Below are 14,974 nucleotides of genomic sequence, written 5' to 3' on the forward strand. Positions count from 1 at the left end.
TCTGAAATATTATTTTCTATTTCTACAAAGTAGTTCCTGCATTCCAGGTAAGAAACCAACAATTTCAGGACTGTTCCTGAGAGGCCAACCCAGTTTGCGAGTCTATCTATAAGAATCTTATGGTAAGTGGTATCAAAGGCAGCACTAAGGTCAAGAAGTAATAGAAGAGATACCTTTCCAGCCTCCTTATTTAAGCACATGTAATTAATTACCTTGATTATAGCAGTCTCAGTGCTCTGATTAGACCGGAACACAGACTGGAATTTGTCTAGGCTACTGTTAATGGACAAAAAACTAACGATTTACCTGAAAACTATTTTCTCAATGATTTTGCCAATGAACGGTAAATTATAAATTGGTCTGTAGTTACTTATCTGAGATGATTCAATTTTTTTTCTTTTTGAGAAGAGGCTTTACAACTGCCGTTTTTAGTGAGCTCGGAAAGACCCCCGACATGAATGAGGTGTTTACAATGTGGAGTATGTCTGGTGCTATAATGTGAAACACACTCTTTAAAACATTGGTTGGAAGTATATCAAGACTGCAAGATGATGGTTTCAGATGACTAACTGTGTCAATTAAAATTATTCTGTTTACAGTACTGAACTCATGACATTTTAACTGACATTACTGACATTTTAACTAAGGAGTCTTTATGAGGTGATGTAGAAGGTACAGACTCATTGTTGGATATAGATGTACTAATCACTTGTCTGATATTCTGGATTTTAGTGTTAAAAAAGAATGCAAATTCATTACATCTCTTAGTTGACACTAATTCAGGGGCCATTGGTGTGGGAGAGTTTGTAAGTCTGTCGAACATGGTGAAGAGGATTTTGCTGTTGTAAATGTTGTTGTTGACGATGCTAGAGAAATAGGATTGTCATGTTTTGAATATCATCGTGTTGTATTCACGTAGACTATCTTTGTATATTTCTTTGTGAATATGAAGATTCGTTTTATGCCATCTGCATTCTGCCTTGTAACATTCCCTCCTTTGGATTGGCACAGCAGAAACAGTTTCTGTGCTTTCTGTTTGCAAGACAAAGCCTTCACTTTAGCTGATGCAATCTAATCCATAACACTGACAATATTTGCATTTTACTCATGACAAGTGTAGCTGTGCAGTCCTTTATAATCCTTTTCTTGACAAAAACCCTTCTGCCTGTGTTGACTGATGAGGCCCACATATCAAAGAGCACACTGTAGTGACCTGACAACGCAACATACTTCCGATATTTTGAGACTTGATAACGACATTCAGTGTGGCACCATGAAATTGTGTACTGCCTGTAACATACTGTGAAAGGACAAAGGGTCCAATATGGCATGTAGTTACTTGGTAAAATCGTCCTTAGGATTGTCAAAATGTATGTTAAAGTCACCAGCAATAATCAAATGGTCAAAGTCAGTAGAAATAAAACACAGGGTTAGGGTTAGGGTTGGAGGTCTGTAAACAGTTACTAGTAATATCTGTGGTGTCCCTTTCAGAACTACACAGAGGTACTCAAATGTTGAATGTTGAAGTCACCAAATGATAACTGCTTACACTGAAAAGAACCATGGAACAGAGCAGCTAGACCTCCATCTTTTCTACTGGCACAAGATACATTTAAAAAATGAAATCTGGAGGAGCCGACTCCATTAAAACGGTTGCAGCACTACATTCATTTAGCCAATTCTCAGTTAAAAGTATAAAATCAAGCCCATGTGCTGTAATAAAATCATTAATTAAGTGTGATTTATTTGTGAAAGATCTGAAAATTAGAGCTATCTTAGTAACTCGTGTACTTTGCCACAGAATCTCTGTCTCATATTTTATTTGCTGTAGATTGGCTACATTCACAGAATCTGATAAGTACTGGAATGGGAGAGATTACAGGTACCCAGGGTTCAAGCTTGTTTTGAAAACATGTTACTGCTGGGGGACAGTCTGGGGGACTGCAGTGGGGAAGTGGCAGTAAATGAGGGTGGAGTAGAAACTTGGGTGGTTCTTCTGTGCACCTGAGGGCTGGCGGACAGGGAAATGACAGCCTTGTCCCAGCCAATACGAACTTCTCCATGGCTGCGGGGAGGTTCAGGGGGGGTTGATGTGCGGGGTGAAATAGAGGACATGGAGGATTCCTCTTGGGGTTTTGGTGTCTTTGGCAGCTGATAGTTTCGTAAGTTCAACATCAATTTCCGCTGTTACATGGATGACACCCTGCTCTAACTTTCCTGTAAACCCCCTTCCAACCTTCCTCCCCCCTCCCTTACTGACTGCTCAGCAGAAATAAAATATTGACTTTCCTCAAATCTACTTAAACTAAACAGTAATAAAACCGAGGTTCTGCTCATTGGTACCAAATCAACATTATCCAAAACTGCTTTTCCAGCTTTTCTCTTAAAATTGACAATTGTTCTGTTCACCTCTCCCCACAAGTAAAGTGTCTGGGCGTCATCCTTGACAGTACTCTTTCTTTTCAATCTCATATCAACAACATTACCCAGTCTGCCTACTTTCATCTCCGTAACATCAACCGTCTCCGCCCCTCCCCATACCACTGCCATCCTTGTCCACAGTCTTGTAACCGCCTGCCATGATTACTGCAACAGCTCCTCTGGCTTCCGGTCAAGTTCCGCATTGATTACAAAATCCTTCTGCTAACATTCAAGGCCATCCACAAACTTTCTCCACCATATCTTTCCAATCTCCTCCATGTTGTAACTCCATCTCGCTCTCTCAGATCCTCCTCCTCCATTCACTTGACTGTTCCCCCTGGCCGTCTCACTTCCATGGGAAGTAGAGCTTTCAGCCGCTCTGCTCCCCAGCTTTTTTACCCCCCGACATAGGGAACATAAACATAACTGCACTGTACCACTCCATAGTTATTGTAAATTGTTTGGTTCATTGTAAATGCTACTGCACATGTGCATTTTATGTTGTATTATGTAGTTTGCTATTCTATGTAGCACCTTGGTCCTGTTTTGTTTCACTGTGTACTGTACATTACTTTATGTGGTTGAAATGACAATAAAAAACACTTGAACTTAGGGACTGATCAGAAGTTTAATATCTTATTGAAAAAATGCAACTTCTGTTTTCATGTGCAAACCTGCCACTGAGACATTTATCCTTGAATTCTAGGCTCTGGGTTTGCTCCTAACTCCTCATGTATGAACTAAAATATAGGGATGCTGGGAAGTAATTTACATTTCTGTGTCCAGTTAAACCATGGTGCTCACTATAATACATTCATCTTCCTCAGTGCACCAGGCCCTAGATTCGAAACAGAGCAGATAATTATATAGAATACAAGCCACAAATCATCCATAGATCAGTACAAGGAATCTGGCAGAAGGTGTATTAATTCAAATACAAGGATGCTGGGAAATAATTTGCATATCCACATATGGTTTCAAACAGAAGACAGTATTCACCATCAATGTGATTAAAATGAAGTGAGATATCAGGCCTGGCTGGCTATTGTTCAGAGCAGAAGGCTGAGGGTTGGTGGTAGACATCTAACAAGCTTTGCTGAACTTAAAGAGTTTCTTGTAGTGCAGGGGGCACTACCCCATTATACCAAAGGTTGCTGTTTCAAATCCAGCTCAATATAACTTGCATATCAGCATACTAGTATTTTTACTGTTCTTTGAAGAAAACAGTAATACAGCAAACTATTAAAAGAAACTATAACAATAAAATTAAAAAAACAGTAACTCTGTACTTGGGTCCAGTGTCTCCAGTGTTCACCTATGTCTGGTAGGTCTTACTGCATGTCCTAAAAAATCCCTATGTCTCTTATTATCCCTCCATGTCTCCTATTATCCCTCTATGTCTCTGATCTTTCCACTATGTCTGGTAGGTATTCCTACATGTCCTAAACTCTATTACTTTTGAACTACAACTGACTACAGTTGGTAGGTTAAAGCCATTTTGTTTTGTTTTAATTTATTGAGTTAAACAGTTTGTTTCAGGTGCCACTCATACAGGTGGTCACACCTTGGACCTAGTTTTTGCTCTGGGGTTATGTATTGATCACGTCTGCTGTGAAGATCTTTTGATTAGTGATCATAAATGTATCTTGTTTAGTCTTTCGGGTAATACAGACACTCTCTGTCCTAAAAGAACCTCAACTACTAGTATTATCACCCTGAAATCAGTCCACATGTTCTCACCATTGATGATAATTGATTTTAATATCAATTGTAATTATGTTTTTAATGCCATCTTTGATGCAGCAGGTAGTGTTGCAGTCACACAGCTCCAGGGACCTGGAGGTTGTGCGTTTGATTCCCGCTCCGGGTGACTGTCTGTGAGGAGTTGGTGTGTTCTCCCCGTGTCCACGTGGGTTTCCTCCGGGTGCTCCGGTTTCCTCCCACGGTCCAAAAACATCAGTTGGTAGGTGGATTGGTGACTCCAAAGTGTCCGTAGGTGTGAGTGTGTGAGTGAATGTGTGTGTGTGTCTGTGTTGCCCTGTGAAGGACTGGCGCCCCCTCCAGGGAGTATTCCCGCCTTGCGCCCAATGATTCCAGGTAGGCTCTGGACCCACCGTGACCCTGAATTGGATAAGCGGTTACAGATAATGAATGAATGAATGCCATCTTTGATGAGCGTAGTTATGTTTTCTTAAGGAAGTGACACATTTAAATGTCAAGTCTAGGGCTATCAATAATAGTGGATGACTGATGAGGTTCATGCTTTGAGACAGAAGTATCACAGATCTGAGAGATTATAGAAGTCTACATGTCTTAAAGTCCTACATGTCTTAAAGTCTCCTTATGTCTGATTCGTCCTCACTACTTCTTCTATGTTGCCTCTACATCTCCTATCTTCCCATTATGTCTCCTTGGTCTTCCTACATGTCCTAAAGTCTTTCTATGTCTCCAATTATCCATTATGATCCTATCTTCCCTCTATGTCTGCTAGGCCTTCCTACATGTCCCAAAGACTGCCTGTAGCAGTGTTCAAAAATATAACACATGACAGAGTATATTAAATGTAATTTTGAAAAATTAGCAATGTTAAATAAATTATGCACTGGTCAAAATGGTTTACTTGTGTAAGCTTTCCCATTTGAAGCCACATGCATATTCACCATCAACGTGATTATAATGCTTTGGAATATGTAAAGAAGCTATCTGCTGCATTGGAACTGCAGCAAAAAACTGTCTGTGAGGAAATGTATTGCATTTGGAAGCTTAACATTTCAGGGTCATTTGAATGTATGCAACTTTTGTTTTCTAGCCCAGACCTAATACTGAGCTGTTTATACCTGGCTGTTTGGGTCTGGGTTTGCTCCCAGCTTCTCAATTTGGAACAGAGCACATGATTATACAAAATACAAGCCAAAAATCATCCATAGATCAGTGCAAGGAATCTAACAGCTGTTGTATGTACTAAGCTACAGGTGTAGCGTATGTTGGATTTTTAATCATACGCCACGATACCTTTGTGAATATATATTTAATATATATATGTATAATTTGTGTTTATAGCGTTGACCTTATTCAAACTCCTCCAATCTCTGATATTTGACTCAATGATATTAATTAAAGTTTATAATTGGCTTAGGCAATTAAAACATTAATAATTAGTTTGAGAATGAATAATAATCACGCTAAATGAGTACTTCAGGATTTTCAGGAAAATAATGAACAAATTGCAAACACTGTGATTTCAAATAATGAAAGTTTTATTAACAAAGAGAAGATATTCAATTAACATAGCGTAGCCTTATAATCTCACGGTATCACCACAGGAGAAACCGGTTTTGACCTTAAGGTGGGCTAGGCACTGCTGGCTTGTGACTAAATTGTTGCTAACTAAGGTTTAATAAATGGTAAATTATAAAGGGATTTACTTAGACATCAGCTCCTGGAAAAAGTGTGAAAAACGCTAGCTTACTCGTTTGCCGTTTCACCGAGCCATCGCGTCCTGCTGTTTAATCTCCGTGTTCTGGGGTTGTTTCTCGTCGTTTCCACGTGGTGAGAGACAGGCCCACTTATGGAGGAGATTTCTTTCCGGTTGAGTTGGAAGCTCTCGGCTTCAGGCGGAGCTGCGTCGATCGAGATTTCCCCTCTTTGGATTATCACAGGCGTGGCTGGTTTTCCACCGGAGTGGAGCGGCTTTTTCAGAGTATTAGCTCGTCTCGTTGTTCAGTTTTCCAGGAGTAATGTTTTCAGAAATCAGCTTATAACGTTAATATATCTGCTATCGACTAATCAAAAGGTTGATTTCTTATTCTGGCCACGAATAAGTTTCGCCTACTTTGATCACTCGTGAGATCACACTTCGATGGGTTATAAAACATAAACAAGATTAAAAGAAAGAAAATATTCAAATCGCTCGACGCATTAGTAAAGCTTCATACTTTCAGCTAATTCAAGACGTCTCTTGTAAGCTTTTTAGATGAAGTCTGAGAGGGTTTTCTTTGTCTTGTCGTCGGGAAGGAGAAAGCGTCTCTTTAGTTGTTTCAAAGTTTCTCGAGTTTTCTTGCGGTTGTCGTCGTCGTCCTCTCTTCTCCGCTTTCTTTCGTGGTCCGTTACTTCTGTCGAGCTCTCGGGACTGCTGTCGAGCTCTCGTAACTGCTGTCGAGCTCTCGTAACTGAATTGCGAGCAGTCGAGCTGCTGTTTTTCAAAGTCAGCGCGATCACGCCCTAATGGGAGGCGTTCTTTTCTGATTGGACACAAGTTCAGCCTCACGTGACCCTCACGAGGGGGAGAGAGTAGGAGGGGGTTTGAGTCAGTGATTCACAGAAAGAATATAAATTTCGCGTATCGAAATTTCTTATACATGTTAATCAACATAACAATGAGTACTACACTGGGCTGTTAGCATCAAACATCCACATAAGATCCCATCTTGAGTACGTTGTTTACGTCCAATTCATGATGATACGCTGGAAAAGAACATTAATCCGTTTTCTCTATTCAGAGAAGAACTTCTTTTCATGATAGAAACAATCAACAATATACGTCATTTCATTAGAAGATAGGCATTCATCTGAGGGTACAGAAAATTTTCACTTTAAAACCACAGACCTCCAGAGGAGAGACCGGGCTTATCACAACCTTAGCCCAGAGGGCGTCACTCCTCGGGCATGTCACTTCGCATCACCGGGGTCAACGGATGTCTCGACTTAGGTTTTGAACACATCCAGAGGGGGGGCCCGGATTAACCACCACCCTTAGCCCAGAGGGGTGCCAGTCCTTGGGCATTAAATTCGCATCACCGGGGTCCATGGAAGTCATTTTAGACATCCAGAGGGGAGGCCACCCTAACCATCCCCTTAGCCCGGAGGTGTGCACCTCCTCGGGCTTTAAATTCACTTCGCCGGGGTCTATGGAAGTCATTTTAGACCTCCAGAGGGGAGGCAACCCAAACCATCCCCTTAGCCCAGAGGTGTGCCACTCCTCGGGCTTGTGTATTCGCATCACCGGGGTCCATGGAAGTCAGTTTAGACCTCCAGAGAGTGGGGCCGGTCTTACCACCACCCTTAGCCCAGAGGGCACCACTCCTCGGGCATGAAATTCGCTTCACCGGGGTCCATGGAAGTCTTGACTTAGGTTTTGGAAACCTCCAGAGGGGGGGCCGGGCTTACCACCACCCTTAGCCCAGAGGGCACCACTCCTCGGGCTTTAAATTCGCACCACCGGGGTCCATGGAAGTCAATCTAGACCTCCAGAGAGGGGGGGCCGGGCTTACCACCACCCTTAGCCCAGAGGGCACCACTCCTCGAGCTTTAAATTCACATCACCGGGGTCCATGGAAGTCTCGACTTAGGTTTTGGAAACCTCCAGAGGGGGGGCCGGGCTTACCACCACCCTAAGCCCAGAGGGTGTCACTCCTCGGGCATGAAAATCGCTTCACCGGGGTCCATGGAAGTCATTTTAGACCTCCAGAGAGGGGGGGCTGCACTTACCACCACCCTTAGCCCAGAGGGCATCACTCCTCGGGCATGAAATTCGGATAACCGGGGTCCATGGAAGTCTCGACTTAGGTTTTGGAGACCTCCAGAGGGGGGGCCAGGATTACCACCACCCTAAGCCCAGAGGGCGTCACTCCTCGGGCATGAAATTCGCTTCACCGGGGTCCATGGAAGTCATTTTAGACCTCCAGAGAGGGGGGGCCGGGCTTACCACCACCCTTAGCCCAGAGGGCGTCACTCCTCGGGCATGAAATTCGGATAACCAGGGTCCATGGAAGTCTCGACTTAGGTTTTGGAAACCTCCAGAGGGGGGGCCGGGCTTACCACCACTCTTAGCCCAGAGGGCACCACTCCTCGGGCATGAAATTCGCATCACCGGGGTCCATGGAAGTCAGTTTAGACCTCCAGAGAGTGGGGCCGGTCTTACCACCACCCTTAGCCCAGAGGGCGTCACTCCTCGGGCATGGAATTCGCATCAACGGGGTCTACGGATGTCTCGACTTAGGTTTTGAACACATCCAGGGAAGCAGAGCGGACATTCCCATTATTTCAAGCCCATCGGGAAGCCACGCCCTTGGGCATAGCGTTTCGCATCGCTGTTACCCAAACTTACGTCTGATTTAATGCCTCCCTAATATCCCGACGGCACCAGGCTGAGAAACCATATGCCCACAGGATTAGAGGCGTCTGAACCTTTCAGAGCCTTTCAGAGCGTTGAGCCCCTATCTCAGGGTCGAACCCATTCCAGGGCGCTCCAGCTCTTTAGCAAGGAGAGAGAATCCTCCCCGGGGTCCCCACCGGCGTCTCCGGGTTCGTTTGCGTTACCGCCACGGGAGCGCCTCTCGGCGGCTCGATCTCCACCAATCCCAGGTACGGGGATATTGGCCCGATCCCCTTTCGGTCAGCGCGAGGCAGACGAGACCATCGCCCCAGCATTTTCCGAACGGCGCTCGCCTATCCCTTAGGACCGACTAACCCACGGCCAAGCGCTGTCGGCGTGGAACCCTTCTCCACTTCGGCCTTCAAAGTTCTCATCTGAATATTTGCTACTACCACCAAGATCTGCACCCGCGGCGGCTCGACCCAGGCTCGCGCCAAAGGCTTCTGCGCCACCGCGGCGCCCCTCCTACTCGTCGCGGCATACGGTCCCATGAGTCTCGGTTCTCTCTCATTCTCGCTGGCTTTTGGGGGGGTGGGAGACAAGTACCGCCAGCGACGGCCGGGTATGGGCCCGACGCTCCAGCGCCATCCATTTTCAGGGCCAGTTGATTCGGCAGGTGAGTTGTTACACACTCCTTAGCGGATGCCGACTTCCATGGCCACCGCCCCGCTGTCTATATCAACCGACACCTTTCTTGGGGTCTGATGAGCGTCTGCGTCGGGCGCCTTAACCCGCGCGTTCGGTTCATCCCGCAGCACCAGTTCTGCTTACCAAAAGTGGCCCACTCGGCACCGTCAATTCCATGCCCGGCTCCAAGCCTGCGAGCCGGGCCTCTTACCCATTTAAAGTTTGAGAGTAGGGCGAGGCCCGTTTCGGCCCCGCGGCCTCCAGTCATTTCTTTACCGGATAAAACTTGAAGTTTCGGCGCCGGCTATCCTGAGGGAAACTTCGGAGGGAACCAGCTACTAGATGGTTCGATTAGTCTTTCGCCCCTATACCCAGGTCGGACGACCGATTTGCACGTCAGGACCGCTGCGGGCCTCCACTCAGGGTTTCCCCTGGCTTCGCCCTGCCCAGGCATAGTTCACCATCTTTCGGGTACCACCGCGTATGCTCTGGCTCCGCTCTCCGCACGTGGGAAGAGCAGGCCGGTGGTGCGCCGCCCGCCCCCTCGGAGGGTTAGGACGGATCCCACCTCAGCCGACGCGCGCCGGCCTTCACCTTCGTTGCGCCGGCCTTCACCTTCGTTGCGCCTCCGGGGGTTCTGGTCCCTTCGACTCGCATACGCGTTAGACTCCTTGGTCCGTGTTTCAAGACGGGTCGTTCGGGGTCCGAACTTAGCCGCTGACCTTAGGCTTTCGGGTGCTGTGGGCCTGGATCGCCCCCCGCATCGCCGTAGCGGGCCTAGCCCGGGGCTGAGGACAGCCCAGCCGGCCCGCTTCGACCGAACGATCGGGGGGGGCCCCCATCCCCATCCCGGAGGAGGAGGGGAGAACGCGGAAAGGACATTGCTCCGCGGCCCCGGCGTTATCGGCGAAGTCGGAGCGAGGGGCTGTAGCGGAACGCCCGTGTCCGGGGGCCGCGTGGGGCTCCCTTCTCCGGACGGACCTACCTTCACCCTCGGGCCCTTCCAAGCCTAACCGGAGCCGGTCGCGACTCACCACCACGCGGGGAAAGTACACCGGGCGGGGCCGGACCTCCGTACGCCCGACAGGCCCGAAGTCCAGAGGCGAAGCGCAGAGCCGAAGCGGGGAGCGGTGGAGTCGGCACCCCACCCCTCTCGCCCGGATACGCTCGCACCCCCGGCCTCGGAACCCGACGAGCGCGGGGCCGTCCGCCCGGCTGAATCCCCCGGGGCAGTCTTCTCGGTCCCCGTACGTTTACCTCTCAACGGTCTCACGCTCTGTTGAACTCTCTCTTCAAAGTCCTTTTTCAACTTTCCCTCACGGTACTCGGTTCGCTATCGGTCTCGTGCCGGTATTTAGCCTTAGATGGAGTTTACCACCCGCTTTGGGCTGCATTCCCAAGCAACCCGACTCCGAGAAGCCCGACCTACCCGGGCGGGAACGCGGGACTCGCTACCGGGCTTTCACCGTCTATGGGAAGAAGCCACGTTTGCGAGGACTTGGTCCCGCGTCCGCACCGAGACGGATCTTACGGACTTCTGTACGCTACATTTCCCGGCCAACCCCGGTCAGGGGAAAGTGGGATTCAGCGCTGGGCTCTTCCCTGTTCGCTCGCCGCTACTAAGGGAATCCTTGTTAGTTTCTTTTCCTCCGCTTACTGATATGCTTAAGTTCAGCGGGTCGTCTCGTCTGATCTGAGGCCGCACACAGAGGTTTCTTATGTGGGGGCGAGGGCGGAGGGCCGAAGGCTAGGGGCGAGGGGCGAGAGCCCGGCACGAGACCGAACTCCGCGACACCCTCCCCCCCACCCCGGCCACTCGCCCGCCCGCTCGCTGGTTAAAAATCGGCGCTCGCCACCCCGCGTCCGACTGCGCGGAGCCCCGCTCGGGACTTGGGGAGAGACCGTAACGGACATGGACCCGGACATACTCGGCTCTCCCTCCGTTCCCTGTACGGAGCTCTCTCGCAACACGGGCCGCGTGGACTGGCTCGGAACCGAGTCTTCGTTTGGGAAGACGAAGGGCCGTTTTCAGGCCCTGCGAGCTTCCAGCCGCGGTCTCTCTCTCTCAGCGGGGGCGCGGAGACCGATCGATGGGTAAAGCGACCCTCAGACAGGCGTGGCCGCGGGATGGACCCCCACGGCCGCAATATGCGTTCGAAATTTCGATGATCTGTGTCCTGCAATTCACATTAGTTAACGCAGATGGCTGCGTTCTTCATCGAAGCACGAGCCGAGTGATCCACCGCTAAGAGTCGTATTTGGGTTTGTGCCCGGCCCGTTACAGGCCGGGCGAAGGAAGCCATTCGAACAAGAGACAATTTTTGCCAATATATTTCAAGCCGGGTGCCTTCCCCCCCGTGCAGGGGGGAAGGTCATTGAACCTGGGCGTCACCACCGGACTGAGGAGTTACGGCCCGGGGGACGATCGCCCGAGTAGGTGCCCGAGACTTACGTGGTTTAGGAGACCGGGGTCTAGGCACCCGCCGTTCCCGGCGAGGCCCAGGGTTTGGTTCGCTGCGTTACGGGTCCCGGTCTAAGGCATTCAGGCGTGCGCTCAAAGCCAAGCTCTCCACCCCGGAGGGTATGAGCGAGGCCCGGTGGTACGCTCCCAAGTCCCCGCTTAGGGGAAGGCGCTGGGTAGATCCCACCTAGTCAGGACCGGCGGGCACCGGCCGTCTCCTTCGGGTGTTTAAACGCATCCGGGGTTCGTGAGGCCCCTTCAACTCGCGCACCGGCCTTAGACTATTATACGGTCCGTCTCTGCGAAGCCAACATCGGGGTATTTGCATGCGCTCTTAAGCTCCGCTCTAACCCCGTGAGGGGAAAGAGTTTCGCCCGGCGGTACGCTCCCGTCCACCACCACCCCCTGTGCCGGGGGGATGGGTTCAGGGAGATCCCACCAAGGCCGGCGAGCACCGGCCAACGCCCTGGGGGTGAGTAAGCCCCTTTGACTCGCGCACGCACAATCAAGCCTTCAACGATCAATTGTTTTTTGGGTTTAATGACCCGGCGGGCGGCTCCGGCGCCACTCTTCCCCCCGCGAACGGGGGGGGCGGACCGGGGTACCTATGCACCTAAGGCGGTCCTCGCATAACCCCGAGTTCCGAAGCCGGCTCGCTACGTCCACCCACCCGGAGGGGGAGAGACTCACGTCGGCCGACGATGAAAGTTAGCCCCACTATACACTTTTTGGACAAAGGCCCATTCAAATATATTGCCATTGGACACTTATGACCACAGTTGGATTGTATGCCGGTTTTGGATCCAAAATGCCGTATAAAGCATGACCATTCGGACACTGAGTGATAACTCTTTCCGATTTGCTACCCGCGGCTAAATCCGCGATTTGGACAGCACTAGAGGCACTGTTGCACCATCTATACATTCAGAACGTCGGGCCCCTCCTTTTATGATGTGTCACTTGTCTCTGATTGGCTTTCTGAATGGAAAAACCTACACTCTCCAACTTCCAATATATTCAACAGTGTCATATATATTGCAAATGGGATGCATTCAACTTTGACCTCCCAACAGTCCAGCCCAAAGCTTGGGGGAGGGTCCAAGGGTCCAGAAAGAGCGTAAAAAGGTCCAAATCACATGTACAACATGGCTTTGCCACTTATGATGTCATTTCATATTAAAATTTCTGTTTTTTTTTTTACAATAAACCTTTCTTGTCCCATTTGGAGCATATGGCATCCCAATTCACATATTCTGCCCATGAAAACATATGAATATTGATAACTCTTTTTTATGTATTGTCAACATCCCAATTCCAATATATTTGACTTGCACTCAGTATATTGCAATTTGACACTCTGTCATTTATATTGCAAATGGGATGTTCGTTCAATTACCATATATGCATATATTTGTGTTGTGTCAAATATATTGGAAATGGGATGCTTGTCCAATTACCATTTGTATGTTGTGGACAATCCTTAGAAGGGTCCGATTGACCCCAAATTGCAATATGTTTATCATGGACACCCCATGAGACAGTGTGTGCAATGGAGATAGCGTAGTGTGTTGTTTTCTATAAAAATAGCCCTAAAACTGTTCCTTTGTCTTGCACACACATTTGAATAAAAAACAGAGGCCGAACTGACACATGGAACGGAATTTTCCGGAATAAATTTGTTGATTTTTTTTTTCCATACAAGCCAAGGTCACAGAGACCTGGCCCTTCGATATGTTGTTCTGGGGGCACAGAAGGGCCAGCAGTCGACGGCGCTAAGTCGGCAGACCCCCGCAAACCCAGTTTCTGGACATCCCACTTCCAATATATCCCCATTCAAAACTCATATATGGCAATTGGACACTCCTTAGAAAGGTCCGAATGACCCCGAATCGCAATATGATTATGATGGACACTCCATTAGATGGTGTGTGAAGTTTCGTAAGCCTAGGGTGTTGTTTTCTATGAAAAATCCCTAAAAACATTTCATTGTTCTGTGCACACATTTGAATGGGGACAGAGGCCTAACTGGCACATGGAACGGAATTTTCCAGAATAAATTTGCTGATTTTTTTTTCCATACTAGGCAAGATCACAGGGACCTGGCCTTTCGATATGTTGTTCTGGGGGCCCAGAAGGGCCAGCACTCGACGGCGCTATGTTGGCAGACCCCCGCAAACCCAGTTTCATGACATCCCACTTCCAATATATCCCCATTCAAAACTCATATATGGCAATTGGACACTCCTTAGAAGGGTCCGAAAGACCCCAAATCGCAATATGTTTATGATGGATACTCCATTAGATGGTGTGTGAAGTTTCGTAAGCCTAGGGTGTTGTTTTCTATGAAAAATCCCTAAAAAGATTTGATTGTTCTGTGCACACATTTGAATGGGGAGAGGGGCCTAACTGACACATGGAGAGGAATTTTCCAGAATAAATTTGCTGATTTTTTTTTCCACACTAGGCAAGGTCACAGGGACCCGGCCCTTCGATATGTTGTTCTGGGGTCCCAGAAGAGCCAGCACTCGACGGCGCTATGTCGGCAGACCCCCGCAAACCCAGTTTCATGACATCCCACTTCCAATATATCCCCATTCAAAACTCATATATGGCAATTGGACACTCCTTAGAAGGGTCCGAAAGACCCCGAATCGCAATATGTTTATGATGGACACTCCATTAGATGGTGTGTAAAATTTCGTAAGCCTAGGTTGATGTTTTCTATGAAAAATCCCTAAAAACATTTCATTGTCCTGTGTGCACTTTTGAATGGGGACAGAGGCCTAACTGAAGAGTCAGAGGGCATTTTTCTGGAACTATTTAAATTTTTTTCCTATACAAGGAAAGGTCGCAGTGTCACGGCCTTTCGATATGTTGTTCGAGGGTCCGAGAAGGGTCCGCAGTGTAAGAGGTGAGGTCGACAGACCCCCCAAGGCCAATTTCTGGACATCCCACTTCCAATATATCCCCATTCAAAACTCATATATGGCAATTGGACACTCCTTAGAAGGGTCCGAAAGACCCCGAATAGCAATATGTTTATGATGGACACTCCATTAGATGGTGTGTAAAATTTCGTAAGCCTAGGTTGATGTTTTCTATGAAAATCCCTAAAAACATTTCATTGTCCTGTGTGCACTTTTGAATGGGGACAGAGGCCTAACTGAAGAGTCAGAGGGCATTTTTCTGGAACTATTTAAATTTTTTTCCTATACAAGGAAAGGTCGCAGTGTCACGGCCCTTCGATATGTTGTTTGAGGGTCCGAGAAGGGTCCGCAGTCGAAGAGATGAGGTCGACAGACCCCTCCAAG

The 14,974-nt window shown here is 48.2% G+C and overlaps 1 non-coding gene across 1 annotated transcript; it reads right to left on the reverse strand.

Moving 5' to 3' along the window:
- Nucleotides 1-11,302: 11,302 nt before the first annotated feature.
- On the reverse strand, nucleotides 11,303-11,456 carry LOC136686016 (5.8S ribosomal RNA). Its single transcript, XR_010800266.1, has one exon. It is a non-coding gene; the product is annotated as a 5.8S ribosomal RNA (ribosomal RNA).
- Nucleotides 11,457-14,974: the final 3,518 nt, after the last annotated feature.

This window comes from Hoplias malabaricus, unplaced genomic scaffold, assembly GCF_029633855.1.
Source record: "Hoplias malabaricus isolate fHopMal1 unplaced genomic scaffold, fHopMal1.hap1 H_1, whole genome shotgun sequence".
Classification (NCBI taxonomy): domain Eukaryota; kingdom Metazoa; phylum Chordata; class Actinopteri; order Characiformes; family Erythrinidae; genus Hoplias; species Hoplias malabaricus.